The sequence below is a fragment of the Wolffia australiana genome, chromosome 13 (genome assembly GCF_029677425.1).
Source record: "Wolffia australiana isolate 7733 chromosome 13, ASM2967742v1".
Lineage (NCBI taxonomy): Eukaryota > Viridiplantae > Streptophyta > Magnoliopsida > Alismatales > Araceae > Wolffia > Wolffia australiana.
The window spans coordinates 1,309,062-1,323,593 of NC_135847.1; the positions used below are offsets into that span (position 1 = coordinate 1,309,062).

Below are 14,532 nucleotides of genomic sequence, written 5' to 3' on the forward strand. Positions count from 1 at the left end.
GTAGCTTGCTGATAAGAGGAGAAAAAATGCAAGTAGAGTGAGAATGAGATTACCATTTATAAGGGTTTTAGGTTCATCCTTAGTTGGGTGCTCTTTAGGCCATCCAATCATGATGATCATGATTGAGAAGCTTAGAGAAGTGCGCCTTTCATTCCTAAGTGCCAAAAAGAGAGAGACAAAAAGAGAGATAGAGAGAGAGAGAGAGAGAGAAAGAGATCACTGATCGCGATTGTTAAATTATGATTGTGTGGGTAAGAACGGGCCACGTGATGTTGTTGTAAGTGGTTATGTCATATGGTCCAATCAAGCACTTAATCACATCCTTCGGATTTGATTACACAATGCCATTAGGTGGCTCCTCTATCTCCTCTCTCTGCACGCCATGTACGTTTCCCCTTCCATGTGGTAAAACCCCAAAAGTCTTATTGAAATCATCATATGTCTTTTATTTTAAATGCATGGAATTGGACCATTTTGAACTCCCTCGATTCATGAATCATCCTAATTTTATTGGATGGCCATTAATATATAGAAAACCTTATTTGGTTGTACGCCGGAGTTCATGACATAACTGATCGTCATCATTTTGGTTGTGTTCATATTTCATACTCTTCCATGTTGCATTGCATCCAAATACTCATGGAAAAGTGTGAGAAGTAAACCACTTGACGTCAGAGAAGTCAAGTGGGATTAGTTTCATGAAATATACACAACTCCACAGAGGCATGCATGAGAGGATTAAGATGTGAAATTCATATATATGTAGTATTTCATCCTAGGATTAGCATAATTTCATAATTTAATATGAATTACTACTTAAATGGAGCATTAGTATGCATGTATGGAATGAAAAAATCATGGTTATCAGATACCCCCCACTGTACTTAATGCTAGTCCCTCGGCAGTGTCTCATAGTTTTTGCTTACATACCCTCTCTCACATTCTTGCCTCGGAGATAAGTATGCAAAATTTTCAACTTTTGAGTACACCTAAGGGGGTGATTCAGGCCCATGAAGATCAGACTCCATTATCTAGGTCAATTTTCTCGGGGTGTAGTCCCTGCTTAAGATGGTGAGTAAGAGAGAATTTAATGCTATCGGCGGGAAAGATTGTCACTTAAGCTTTGTGGATATGTTCCTTGCTTAGTAGGTGTGGCTCTTTTTTTATTTCTCTTAGTTGGGTGCTACTCAGTGCATTAGGTTATCCTTATCATCCTCCTTAAAACAGTGATCTGAACGAGAAGAAATAGAAAGCACACATACACGGGTAAGTTATGCGAAGGTGGTAGAATGTGGCATCTGAATGTTTTGCTTGTGATTAAACAAGAGGAAATAGTGTGATGTTATGGCAAAAGTGATCATATAGAGGATTACTCACATGTCAAGGGACCCGTCGATGATGACAATACTCTCGAATACATTGAAGTGTGATGGAAGAGCATGAAAGTGTGGTCTATAAGACATGAATGGTGAATGTGACTGATGGAAAGGAAAAAGAGAGAAGATGATAATGGTGACAGAAAGTAGAAAGGATGACTAGATGGAAGAATAAATCTACAATTCATGGTTCATATATTTGTTTATTTTTCAGTGTTTCAAACACTGAAAGAGTAGATAGAAGATAGTGTCATGATTACAGGAATTACTCATGCAATGTCATACTTTTCTCTTTTTTTTCGTTTTTGTTTTTTTTCTGTTTTTTGTCCACAACGTTAAATAGGAGGTTGCTATGGAGAAGTAACCCCTTGGATCTTAGGAGCTAGAATAGGATATTGAGTAGGAGATTGATATGGTCAAAGAAAATAAGGTATAGTGATGAAGAAAAGAATGGATTACCTGAGAGTGTAGTCATCATAAACAAATCAAATGCATATGAGAGTGGGAAACGGGTGTATTCTAGAACAACGTCAGGGAGTACATGTGATAAACAGATAAGTGGATGTGGTGATGGATGGGGGAAGAAATATCTGTGGGTCTGTAAATGGGTCTGATTATGGAGCAAATAATGGAGAAGTTCTGTGTTGGATATTACACTCTCGCAAATGAGAATTTGGACAAAGGGGAACCCCCTACGCCGAGCATGATTGGTTACTGTAGGTGGTAACAGAGCTCTGACACTACTTTGTTAAGTTCCCTCCAATTCACACCATTAGTAACTCGATCCTACCTCACCCATCTTCATTAGGAACCCACCCTAGGACATTGACCTCTTCAACCCTTGATCCACATGGTTAATGCAAAATTGTGGCTCCTGCATCCTCTCTCCAAGGTTTGCCTATGACGGGTATATCTAAGGTTGGGTGGTTAACATGGTATCCATTTAAATATCATACAACCCTCCCCACTTTAGACGGTGCAATGCAAAAAAATTTATATATTTCAATTACTCATACCCCTCACTTCAATTTGATGCATAGTCCCTGATGCAGGTAAACAGTACATATCTTGAGACAGTGTTAGTGAAATCAAAGTGGGGAGGGTTGAATCTTCTTATTGGCTCCTATAATGGCTTTTCTTTATAGCAAATGCTGTTGTGTTAGAGAACTCAATGTCTAGGACCTGAAAATAAATGAAATGGCAAAGCAAGTAAAATGCACAAAACAAAATTAAATGCTAATAACATAAATAGATCAGTTTAAGTTTAATTCCCCCGGTTGACATAGCCGTGGTCTTTATAACTCAGTCCTTGTAGAGTAAATGAGATCGCTGGCGATAGTGACTCATTCTCTATGTAGGGCTTGAGCCTTTGACCATTCAGTTTCATTTTCTGGACTGTCTTGGAATTAAACATTATAATAGCACCACAATCAAAATTTTCATCAACAATCAATGGCCCATCCCACCTAGATTTAAATTTACCTGGAAACACCTTAAGTAAAGAATTATAAAGCCAAACTTTTATAATTATGCAGAAATCTCTTCTCCTTAAAAAAAAATTTTGTATATTTTGGACTATTTTCATATGCCTCATTTCTTATTTCCTGTAGCTCATGCACGTCAAGGATTCTCTTTTTCCCGGGATCGTTCATTGACAAATTCTACTTCCTAATAGCCTAATACATGCGATGTTACAACTCTATAGGAAGATGGTGGGCTTTTCCAAATATTAATCTGTAAGGTGACATGAATAGAGGGGCTTTGTAAGCTGTTCTAGAGGCCCATAGAGCATCATATACCTTTTTGGACCAGTCCTCCACATTTAAAATTTTTATAAAGGACATTAATAATTTCCTGACTACAATTTTTAATTTGGCCATTGGCTTGAGGGTTCTATAGTGATGTCACTCTATGCTGCACTCTATATATTTTGAACAAGGTCCTAAACTGAGAATTATTAAAGTGAGATCCTCCATCACTGATACTGGCTCTAGGACACCGGAACCTGGAGAATATATTTTGCTCAAAAATTTTCAGCACAACTGCCCTCCCTAGTACTAGTGGGAATGGCTTCAACCCAACGGGATACATAATCCATTGCCGTCAAGATGTATTCATAACCCTCAGAGTCAGGAAATGGTTCCATGAAGCTATAGATCAAAAACTTCTATTTATGAGATGGACTTCAGTGGCATGCTATTTTCTTATCAAGATTTATGGACATCTAAAAAGTTGAGCATTTCAAGCAGAAGTCATGTGAGTCTTTAAATATATGTAGCCAGTAAAATCCATATTGAAGAACTTTAGTTGCTGTGATTCTTAATGAGTAATGGCCTCCAGAAGAAGATGAATGACAACTTTCTAAAATTTGAGTCTGGTCCTCCTCTAGGACACATCTTTTCCGTACTTAGTCAACTTCTAAGTAGAATAATTCCCGTTCTTCCCAATAGTAGAGCGGTAGAGTTTTAAAGAATTGTTTACTCTCATTATACTCCCAATCTTGTGGTATTTTCCCAGTCACAGGGTAGTTAGCCACATATGCATACCAAGGATTTTCCCTACCTTGCACCTCTAGTACATGTTCACCTGGAAAAGAGTCTCTAATGGGCCGGGACAATGGATCATCTATGTTCAATCTCGATAAGTGGTCAGAAACTAGATTCTCACGCCCCCACTTATCCTTAATCTCAAGATCAAATTATTGCAAGAGTAAAATCCACCTAATTAACCTAGGCTTAGCTTTTTTTTTTAACAGATATTTTAATGCTGCATCCTCAGAGTAAATAACTATGCAACTTCCTAAAAAATAATATCTAAACTTTTCTAAAGCAAAAACAGTAGCTACTGATTCCTTTTCAGTGGTGGAGTACTGTACCTGATCGTCCACCAGGGTCTTACTAGGGTAGTAAATGGCCAACAGCTTCATGTCGAGTCTTTGTCCAACTACTACACCGACAGCAAAATCAGATGCATCGCACATAAGCTTGCAGGGTGCACTCTAGTTTGGTGCATGCAAAATGGGAACATTTACAAGAGCATCGTTCATAAGATTGAAAGTTGTTTTAGCATCATCATTAAAAATAAACTCAACATCTTTAGATAAGAGATTTTTGAAGGGTTTAGAGATATTTGTAAGTTCTTTGATGAATCTTTGGTAGAAGCCTGTGAAGCCAAGAAACCCTCCAAGTTTCTTAAAATTGATGGGAAGAGGTAGATGTTTAATCACTTCAATTTTGGCTTTGTCTGCCTCCAGCTCATGTATGCTCAGCCGATGCCCCAAGTTTATTCCTTCCTGCACCATGAAATGTGATTTTCCCCCATTTAGCACATGATTATTTGTAATGCAAATTTTCAATTTTTTGTCAATATTTCTAAACAATCTTCCAAAGTATAACTAAAAATCGTGAATCTATCCATGAAGACTTCCAAGCGATCACCAACCAAATCCAAAAATAGTGCCGTCATACACCCTTAAAAGGTGGTCAGAGCCTTACAAAGTCTAAATAACATTCTTTGAAATGCAAATGTGCCTACTGGACAAGTAAAAGTTGTTTTTTTATCATCGTAGTAAATATTATTATGATTATGTCCTAAATAACTATCAAGAAAACAGAAATATTTTTGTCCGACTAACTTCTCTAAGATTTGATCAATAAACAGTAAGGGATAATGGTCATTGTTGGTGTTTAAGTTTAGCTTTTGATAATCTATTGATACCTGCCAGCTAGTTGCTGATCTAGTTTGCACCTCTATTCCCTCTTCATTATTTTCAACTGTGATTCCTCTTTTCTTTGGAACCATGTGGACCGGACTCACCCATGAACTATCAGAAATGGCATAGATAATATGTCCCTCAAGCCATTTGAGGATTTCATTTTTGAGCACTTCAAGCTTATGCGGATTAAGGCATTTCTGGCTTTCCCTAGATTGCTTGGTAAGCACTTCCATGAATATTCTGTGCTCAAACACACTAGAGGAAGCTTCTTTGATGTCGTCAAAGGTCCATCCTATTGCTGCCCTATGTTCTTGTAGGACATCTATTAAACTTTCCTCTTGCTCAGGGGTCAAACTTGATGAAATAACAATAGGCATAGTCTCTTGAGGTCCTAAGAAAATGTATCTTAATGACAACAATAAGGTCTTCAACTCTCTATCAGAAGGTAGCAGTGGGTTAGTGAGCTCTTCTAACTTTTCTAATTGATCTACTTTCCAGACTTATATTAGAGTTTCTCTTATATCCAGATCATCCTCCACCAGGTCCAATGCTCCTATGTCTTCATGACTAGAACTTAGATATTTCATTAACCTAACGATGTTCAGCTTTACACTCTCGTTTCCCACTCTACAAATTACTCTGCCTTTCTCCCAATCAGTTACAGCTCAAGCTGTGGCTAAAAATGGTCTCACTAAAGTGATTGGGGCTCAATTTAAGCTATGGGGTACTCTCCTTTTTGCTACAATGTAGGGATTTGGGGTTCGGATTGGATCAGATCATTTGAATCCTAATCGAATGTTTCAAACAATCAATTGGAGATTCGATCAGAACAGATTGAATCTTCCGATTGAAAAAAAAGTTAGATCGAGTTCAAATAATCTATTTGATCAATTTAGTTTCTTCCCTCATGTTTCATCAAACATTTGTTTGAAGAGTTTGAACAAAATCAAACAGTTTGAGGAAAAGACAACCTCTCATGCTACCTTGCTCTCTCCATCTCGCGTTTGTTCTCTCCCTCTCTGTAATCTCTCAATCTTGCATGCTCCCTCTCTTTCTCCCTCTCTCTCTCTCCCTTGTGCTCTCCTCTCTCTCGTTCTCTCCCTTTCTCGCTCCCTCTCTCTTCTTCTTCTTCTCTCTCTCGTTCTCTCCCTTTCTCTCTCACTCTCTCTTCTTCTTCTCTCTCTCTCTTGCTCTCTCCCTTTTTCTCTCTCTCGCTTCTTCTCTCTATCTCTCTCGTGCCATCTCTCTCTCTCTCATTCATCTCTTCCTCTCTCTCGTTTATCTCCCTTCCTCTCTGTCGCTTGCTCTATCTGTCTCTCTCTCTGTTTTGTCTCTCTAGTGCTCGCATTTCTCTTTTTCTCTCTCTCTCTCTCTCACTCGCTTATATTGAAGAGTTTTACTCACCATGTCAGCAAGCGTTCACCAATAGGATTTAACAAAAGATTAGACTAGTAATAAATAAACACATATCCTATAACCCTTAAAGAGATTTAGTGGCTAGGATTAAATGTGGGAAAAGATAGACGAATAGGATTAAACATAGATAGGCAACAGATAGACGGCCAGGATTCAATATAGTTAGGCAACATATATACAATTTAGATTCAATCCCATATAGCAATCTCAACAGCTTGTTCTCTATCACTGTAGTGCTCTCGTTCTCTTAATTTCTCCTTCTCTCTAGGATTCTCTCTCTCATTCTCTCCCTTTTCCTCTCTCTCTAGGGCTCTCTCTCATTCTCTCTTCCTCTCTCTCTCATATTCTCTTTCTCTCCCTTTTTCTCTCTCGCTAGGGCTCTCTCTCACATTCTCTCCTTCTCTATCTCTCATATTCTCTTTCTCTCCCTTTGGCTCTATCTCTCTATTGTGCTCTCTTTCTCCCACTGGCTCTCTCTCGTTTGTTTTCTCACTTGTCTTCTCTCTATTGTTCTCCCTCTCTCTTTCTTCTTTTCTATCCCCTCTGGCTCTCTCTCGCTCTCTCCCTTTTTCTCTATCTCTCCCTCTGACTCTCTCTCACTCTCTCGCTTGTTCTCTATTTCTCCCTCTAGCTCTCTCTCTCTCGCTTGTTCCTTATCTCTCTTGCTGGCTCTCTCTCTCTCGCTGGGTCTCTATCTCTCCCTCTAGGTCTCTCTCTCTCACTTGTTCTCTCTCTCTTCCTCTATCTCTCTCTTGTTCTCTCTTTCTATCTGTCTCTCCATGTGGTTCTCTCCCTGTCCCGTTCTATCTCTCCCTCTTGCTCTCTCTCTGTCTCGTTCTGTCTCTCCCTATGGCTCTCTCTTTGTCCCATCCTATCTTTCCCTATGGCTCTCTCTTTGTCCCATTCTATCTCTCCATTTGGCTCTCTCTCTATCCCATTCTATCTCCCCCTGTGGCTCTCTCTCTCGTTCTTTTACTCACATTCTCTCTCTTTATCTCTCTCATTTTTTCTCCCTCTTTCTCTCTCTCTCACGTGCATTCTTTCACGTTCTCTCTCTCTGTCATATTCTCTCCTTTCTCTCTCTCTCAGGTGATCTCTTCTATTGCAAGCTCTCTCTTCCGCTTCTGGGTCTCTCTTTCACTGTGGTTCTCTTCTCTCGTGCACTCTCTTTCTCTCTTCTGGTTCAAACGATCAGATCAAATCCCCAATCCCTAACCGTGACATCCATTGGAATGATGAAAATCATTGTAAAAATACCTTGATCCACTCTAACCATGACATCCACTAGTATTACTAATGGTTGCTTGATGGAACCATCGGCTAGCTGTAATTCTAGGGAGATTCTTCAACAATTTAGTTCTGTTGATTTCTTGTGTGGGGTACATAATTATTTCAGATATGGAAGGAATGTATATAATAGTTTCTTTTAGAGGAATGTTTATTATGGTTTCCTTGAGTGCGTCCATCAGTCTGCTTCTTTGAGGTATAGATTTTGAGGATTTCAAAGCTTTGTTTCTCTGCCTTCATATCCTTTTCCTAATGATGTGTTATTTTTCTCTAGATCCTTCCCCTCTTCCCTTGGCTTTTCTATCCCAGTCTCCCTATCATAGGGGTTCAATAAATTTTCACCAATTCTCAGCTTGGTAATGGCATGAATTCTTTCAGTTTTCTCTTCTACAGTTGTGCTATCATTTTAATCATGGAAAGATACATTACACGGATTTACTTTATTGGTGTCTGTTTATTTCCTCTACCTTTCACATTGTGGCTAGTGGATCCAGGTTGGTTCATCTGTTCCACTTACAGCTTGTCCACTTTCTTTGCCACCATGTTCATGTGTTCACTCATACTCTGCACGTTCCGCGTCAACTGCACCCTCATCCCTTGCATTGCCTACAAGGAAGAGTTTCCCATGTCATTTGACATCCAGGTGGTTCAGTATAAGGTTAGTAATAAGGCTTTTGTGTAAAGAGTGGTTGAAAATCCTTGTTCAAGTTAGTGTTTCCTCAACCATTCCAAGAGTCAGAGGTAGGTACTTGATTCACTGCCCTTCTTTGTTGTTTCCCGTACATTCTACGTCGGCATGTCTCTTGGTAGAATCAAGGGCCTTTTATGAAGTATCAGGTGAAATAGGAGAGATTATGAAGGTGATTGAGAAGCAGAGGGGCATATATCCAAATATTTCTAAGACATGCCTCAAAATAAAATTGTACAAAGCAGAGGGGTTTTCTGCTAATTTCCTAGAGAGAGAAGGTCAAAAGGATCAAACACCTTTTCATTGTATATTAAGATACAAATATGTATATCTTAAGATCCAACCGTCGGATTGAGCTCAAAGTATGAGAGTTAGTTCTTCATTGTATCATCTTTCCATCCATGTAGAGGGATCAACTAGAGAGTCCTTAAAAAAAAAGAAAATTAAGGAAACACTAGGGGCAAAAGTGGAGTTCTATCAGCCCTCTACCCTAGGCACAAATTCCTAATTTGTCCCTCTATTTCATTCCTGGATGCTGATGACTCTAAAATATTTCATCAAATAATCAAGTTCTTAAGTTTAAATTCATTACAATTATCTTGTGAATTCATGCTAAGTTCATGCATATGTATTGTTTTATGAAATCACTAACCCCACTTGATTCTTTGAATCAAGTGGAATATATTTAACATTTTATGGCTAGTGAACATTCAGAAACAGGTTAAGAAGATCAAGGAAGAGAGGAGGATCAAGAGAAGTGGGCAAAAATTCGAAGTGGCAAAAATTACGAAAATGCCCCTGGGCATGACTTAAGAGAAAACCTATAAATACTCTCTTGAGAGAGGAGTTTAGGTGTTCAGAATTTTCTGTAAGGAAACAAGGGCTTGGAGAAGAGGATTTCTGCACCCTCCAAGAGCTGCTGAGCATTGGAGTTGGGAGGAGAAACAAGCTGAAGATTAACTGAAGATCGAAGACCTCCACCTCGCCGCAAGGAAGTGACCTTGGTTGGAGTGAGTTCTTCAGTTCAGTGGTGTACTCTTCCCATTTCAGACAATCTCAGTTGGGGCTGGAGAATCATCAAAGGTTCTTCAGCATTTCCCAATCTGTGTTGTTGCTTTGTGTTAGTTTGAATATCAGTTCATAGTTTTTTGTGTTTGTTTGTGTTTGTTTATTCCTTTGTTCAAGCTCCTATCCATCTAATCCACCTATCAGAAACCTATCTGCATAAATGAAAGTTTGCTTGAGCTCCTGTGCAGCGCAAGGGGCAGGCACCTGTGCGCGCACGCCACAGGCACCGTTGTGCGCTCGCGCACAGCAGCTGCAACCGCTGGTCGCACGGGCTTGTGCGCCTGCGCCACAAGTGTTGCCGCACACCTGCGCGGACGTGAAACACGCTTGTTTGAGCGTGTTGCAGGCGGGTGGGCGCTTTTGAGGCCGTGGCCGCGAGCTTGTGTCGCGCAGCCACGAGCCCACTCGGTGTGCACGCAGCTACTTGCACCGCAAGCAGTTGTGAGCTCGTGCAGCTTCCCCCTGCGAGCTGCAGGTTCTGGTCGTGCATAATCAAACACCTGTTAGGTGTTTGATGAATTGACTAGACCGTAGTTGCAGCCCATTTTATTATTTAATTGAAACTATAGGATTCTGCTTGTGGTTAAACTCAGATTCTAATCTTGCGGAGTAATCCTGAGTGGTACAAGCTACTGGAAGAATTATCAAATTGGACTGTAGATATTTCTTTCCATTGCTGAAATTCAACATTCTGATCTGATAATTCAAAGTGAACCGAAGACATTTTATGCTGTTTCTCTGCTCCCTGAGGATCGACCCTCACTCTCCCTAAGCCGTGAGGTTATAAATTTTGTTGTATAAGCTCTCAACCTCACACGATTATCTTGCTAAATAACCAGTAAAAATCACAGTAAAATTGAGCTTATCAACTGGCGCCGCTGCCGGGGAGCATGGTATAACAGTAGGAATTTTTATTTTCTTTAAATCTATAGTCAATTCTCTGAATCTACAGCCATTTTTTGCAAATTTACAGTCATTTTCCTGAATCTACAGTCATTTTTGTTGATTCTCCTAGAGCTGAAGGACTTAACAATCCTCAGCCTATTGTTATTCTAACCGTTTGCTGAAGATTTATTGTAGTAACACGTTCAGGAGCTGGTGAAAAATCTGTAGAGAAGGACATTAGAGACACCTCTCCAGATTCTACAGTTACAGAACCTGAAATTCAGCAGGAGAATATGGCTGAAGAGATTCATCATCATCATGAGAGGAGAAGGACCATGCTTGACAGGTCGACACCGTCGGGAAGCCTACGTCAAACTGATGTAAATCTTAACATCGGTGACGGTATCTCCTTTCGATATGACAATGCATTAATTCATTCCTTACCTGAATTTAATGGACTGCCTGCTCAAAATCCCTTAGAATTTCTTGATGACTTCCATATTAGGTGTTCATCTCAAAACGTTCCAGGAATTTCTACAGAAATTTTAAAAATGAAATATTTTCCTCTAACTTTGAAAGACAAAGCATTTTCTTGGTATCGTAATTTAGGAATCACCTTTAACTCATGGGATGAGATGCAAGGAAAATTTCTGCAAAAATTCTACCCTCTCTCCAAAACGAATTTCTATAGAAGGGAAATTCACAATTTCCATCCTCATGATGGAGAAGCTTTCAGTGAGTCATGGGAGAGATTCAATGATTTGTTGAGGAAATGTCCTCACCATGGCATTGAACAATGTCAATTAGCCCAAATATTTTATGAGTCTCTCTCTGATTTTATGAAAAACAAAGTAAATCTCGCTACCGGTGGAACGTTCTATACTGCATATGAGGACGAAGTTTTTGATATTTTGGAGAGAGTTGCAGAAACTGATTTGCAGGAGATTGGAGCCAATCAGAATGGGAGGAATGTGCAGCCCAAGAGAGCAGGAGTTCTGCAGGTCAACGCCAAGGAGGGAGAGCTACAAGCGGGCCTAAGGGAGACCAACCAGAAATTGGAGGAGCTCACCTCTACCTTGAAGAATGTCTTCCTAGGTAACTCTCCCATCATTAAAGCTAAGATCGGCTCTCTCTGTTTTAGCAGGGAACATGAAGATGGAGCCTGCCAAGCCATGGAAGAAGAGGTGAAGGCCTTCAATCAGCCGCAACAACCGTGGGCAGGTCAAAAGCGGCTAAATTTCCAAAACGGAGAGGCCTTCCACCAAGGAAACAAGCCGGCAGCTCAACCCCCGTTCCAGCAGAGACAACAATTCCAGCACAGGCCTCCACAACAGTATCAGGTTTCATCTCAAACTCAACCTGATTTCTCGACATTAACCCCCGTCATTTCAGATATGATCGAAAAGCAAAACCAAAAGTTGCGGGCGGAGATGGAGATGCGAATGCAGGTGATGATGGAGTTCCAGACTAAACAAATGCTGGAGTCACAAGAGCAAATGAGGAAGCTGCTGGAGAGTTTCAGGCCACCCTCTGAGTCCCAAGGTATCCTTGCAGAAAACACTTGCACTTCTCAACGTTTTCCTACGAAACCCGTCATCAATCCATGCAATTTGCATCATATTCAGCATTCTAGCCATGAAGAAATGGATGAATTGGATCCTGAATTTCTGGCAGCCTCAAGATTGAGGAATGGAAAAGAACTTCAGGATCCCTATAGGTATTCTGTAGAGAACGCTAGGAAGAAAGAGGAGTCAAGGGAGCACGAAGGAGAGGATCTTCCCGACGGTGATGAACCCTTACCTTCCACAAGTGGGCAACACATACCTTACCCCTCTGCCCTAACGAGAAACAAACCTGTCTTTGATTATGAAAACAGGTTGTTAGAGAACTTTAGGAAGGCCACAATGACAGTGACTGTGGAAGACATGCTTAGGTGTGCACCATCACTTAAGAAATATCTTAAGGACTCTTGCACAAATAGAACGAATAGGGAAGTTGTTAAACTTTCCGAAAATGCCTCTAGCATTTTAAATGACATACCTATAAAAAAGAGGGATCCTGGTGCCCCTTTTATCACTTGTGACATAGGAGGAAAGACTTTTTCAAAAGTCTTGTTAGACACAGGAGCAAGCATCAGCATCATTCCGACGGCATTGTATGAGGAATACGGCTTCGGGGAGCTTGAAGAGATCCATATGGACTTACTCTTAGCCGACGGAACGGTCAGGCAACCTGAGGGACGATTGACTGATGTCACTATCACTGTAGAAAATTGTGAAATTCCTGTAGATTTCATAGTAACTGATGTAAAAATTTCAGGAAACTTTAGCTTGGCTCCTATCATTCTAGGAAGACCGTTTTTAGTGACGGCTAGGACTATCATGGACTGGGAAAAGGGGACTGTCGAGTTTAAGATAGGGAAGGAAAGAGTTCAACTTGACATCTCTAGAATGATGAAGTGCCCTTAGGAGCAATGAAGAGCTCAGCTTCTGCACAGAAAAGGAAGGAGAAGAGGGAAGAGTGAAGGAGTACCTATCCAACACAGAAAGTAGAGAGCTAGATGATGAACTCTTAGACTCTGCAGAAGTAAAAGCTCACCCAGAACTTAAACCACTTCCCTCTACCCTCAAGTATGCCTATTTAGACTGTACAGAAAGTTTACCTGTGATTATATCTTCATCCCTCACTCCAACACAAGAAGAGAGCTTACTCAAAGTGCTTAAAGAGCATAAATCGCCATAGGGTGGACTTTTGATGACATCAAAGGAATTCCATCTTCAATTTGTGAGCACAGAATATTTCTAGAAGATGAAGCTAGACCCTGTAGAGAACATCAGAGGAGGTTGAATCCTCACATGAGAGAAGTCCTCGAAAGGAAATTCTCAAGTGGCTTAATGCCGGCGTCATCTATGCGATTTCCGATAGTAGATGGGTAAGCCCGGTACATATGGTTCCTAAGAAGTCAGGAGTGACTGTTGAGCTGAATGATAAAGGAGAAGAAGTGCAGAAGAGGCTAACCACTGGGTGGAGGGTGTGCATTGACTATCGGAAATTGAACAAGGCTACCAAGAAGGATCATTACCCATTACCCTTCATGGATCAAATACTAGAAAAATTATCGGGCAGCATTATTTCTGTTTTCTTGATGGTTATTCAGGATATAACCAAGTGAATATCCATCCTGAGGACCAAGAGAAGACGACCTTCACGAGTCCTGTAGGGACATATGCCTTTAGGCGTATGCCTTTCGGGCTATGTAATGCGCCCGCCACATTCCAACGATGCATGAATGCACTCTTCTCCGATCTAGTGGGGGAGTGCTTAGAAATATTTATGGATGATTTTTCTGTATTTGGATCCACATTTGAAAACTGCCTCCTTAGCCTCACCAAAGTATTGAAGAGGTGCATTGAGTCGAACCTCGTACTAAGTTGGGAAAAATCTCATTTCATGGTGCAGGAGGGAGTAGTGCTGGGCCACATGGTAAGCAGCCGTGGCTTGAAGTGGACAAGGCCAAGATCGAGGTCATCCAGGGCCTTCCACCTCCAACCAACCTAAAAACCCTTAGGGTTTCTCGGCCACGCGGGTTTCTATAGACGTTTTATCCTTGATTTTGCTAAAATTTCTAAACCGCTTACAAACCTTTTATCGTCTAAAAATAATGATTTTGAACTAACACTAGAGGCTAAGAATGCATTTGATAAATTAAAAGAAGCTTTAGTAAATGCACCTATCTTGCAAGGGCCCGATTGGACCCTTCCTTTTGAACTAATGTGTGATGCTTCTGATTTTGCAGTAGGTGCAGTGTTAGGTCAGCGAATTGACAAGAAACCCGTGGTCATCTACTACGCCAGTAGAGCATTAGTGGATGCACAGCTGAATTATTCTACGACCGAAAAGGAACTACTGGCTATTATTTTTGCATTAGAAAAATTTAGGTCTTATTTGTTAGGAAGTAAAATTACTGTTTTTTCTGATCATGTAGCTATTAGATATTTATTAGCAAAGAAGGAGGCAAAACCTAGGTTGATTAGATGGGTGTTACTATTACAAGAATTTGATTTGGAGATTAAGGACAAGCGAGGATGTGAAAACGT

General features: G+C 40.4%; 1 non-coding gene across 1 annotated transcript; it reads right to left on the reverse strand.

Annotated features, from left to right (window-relative positions):
* Positions 1-11,118: 11,118 nt before the first annotated feature.
* On the reverse strand, positions 11,119-11,224 carry LOC144711555 (small nucleolar RNA R71). The gene has a single exon (XR_013583605.1). It is a non-coding gene; the product is annotated as a small nucleolar RNA R71 (small nucleolar RNA).
* Positions 11,225-14,532: the final 3,308 nt, after the last annotated feature.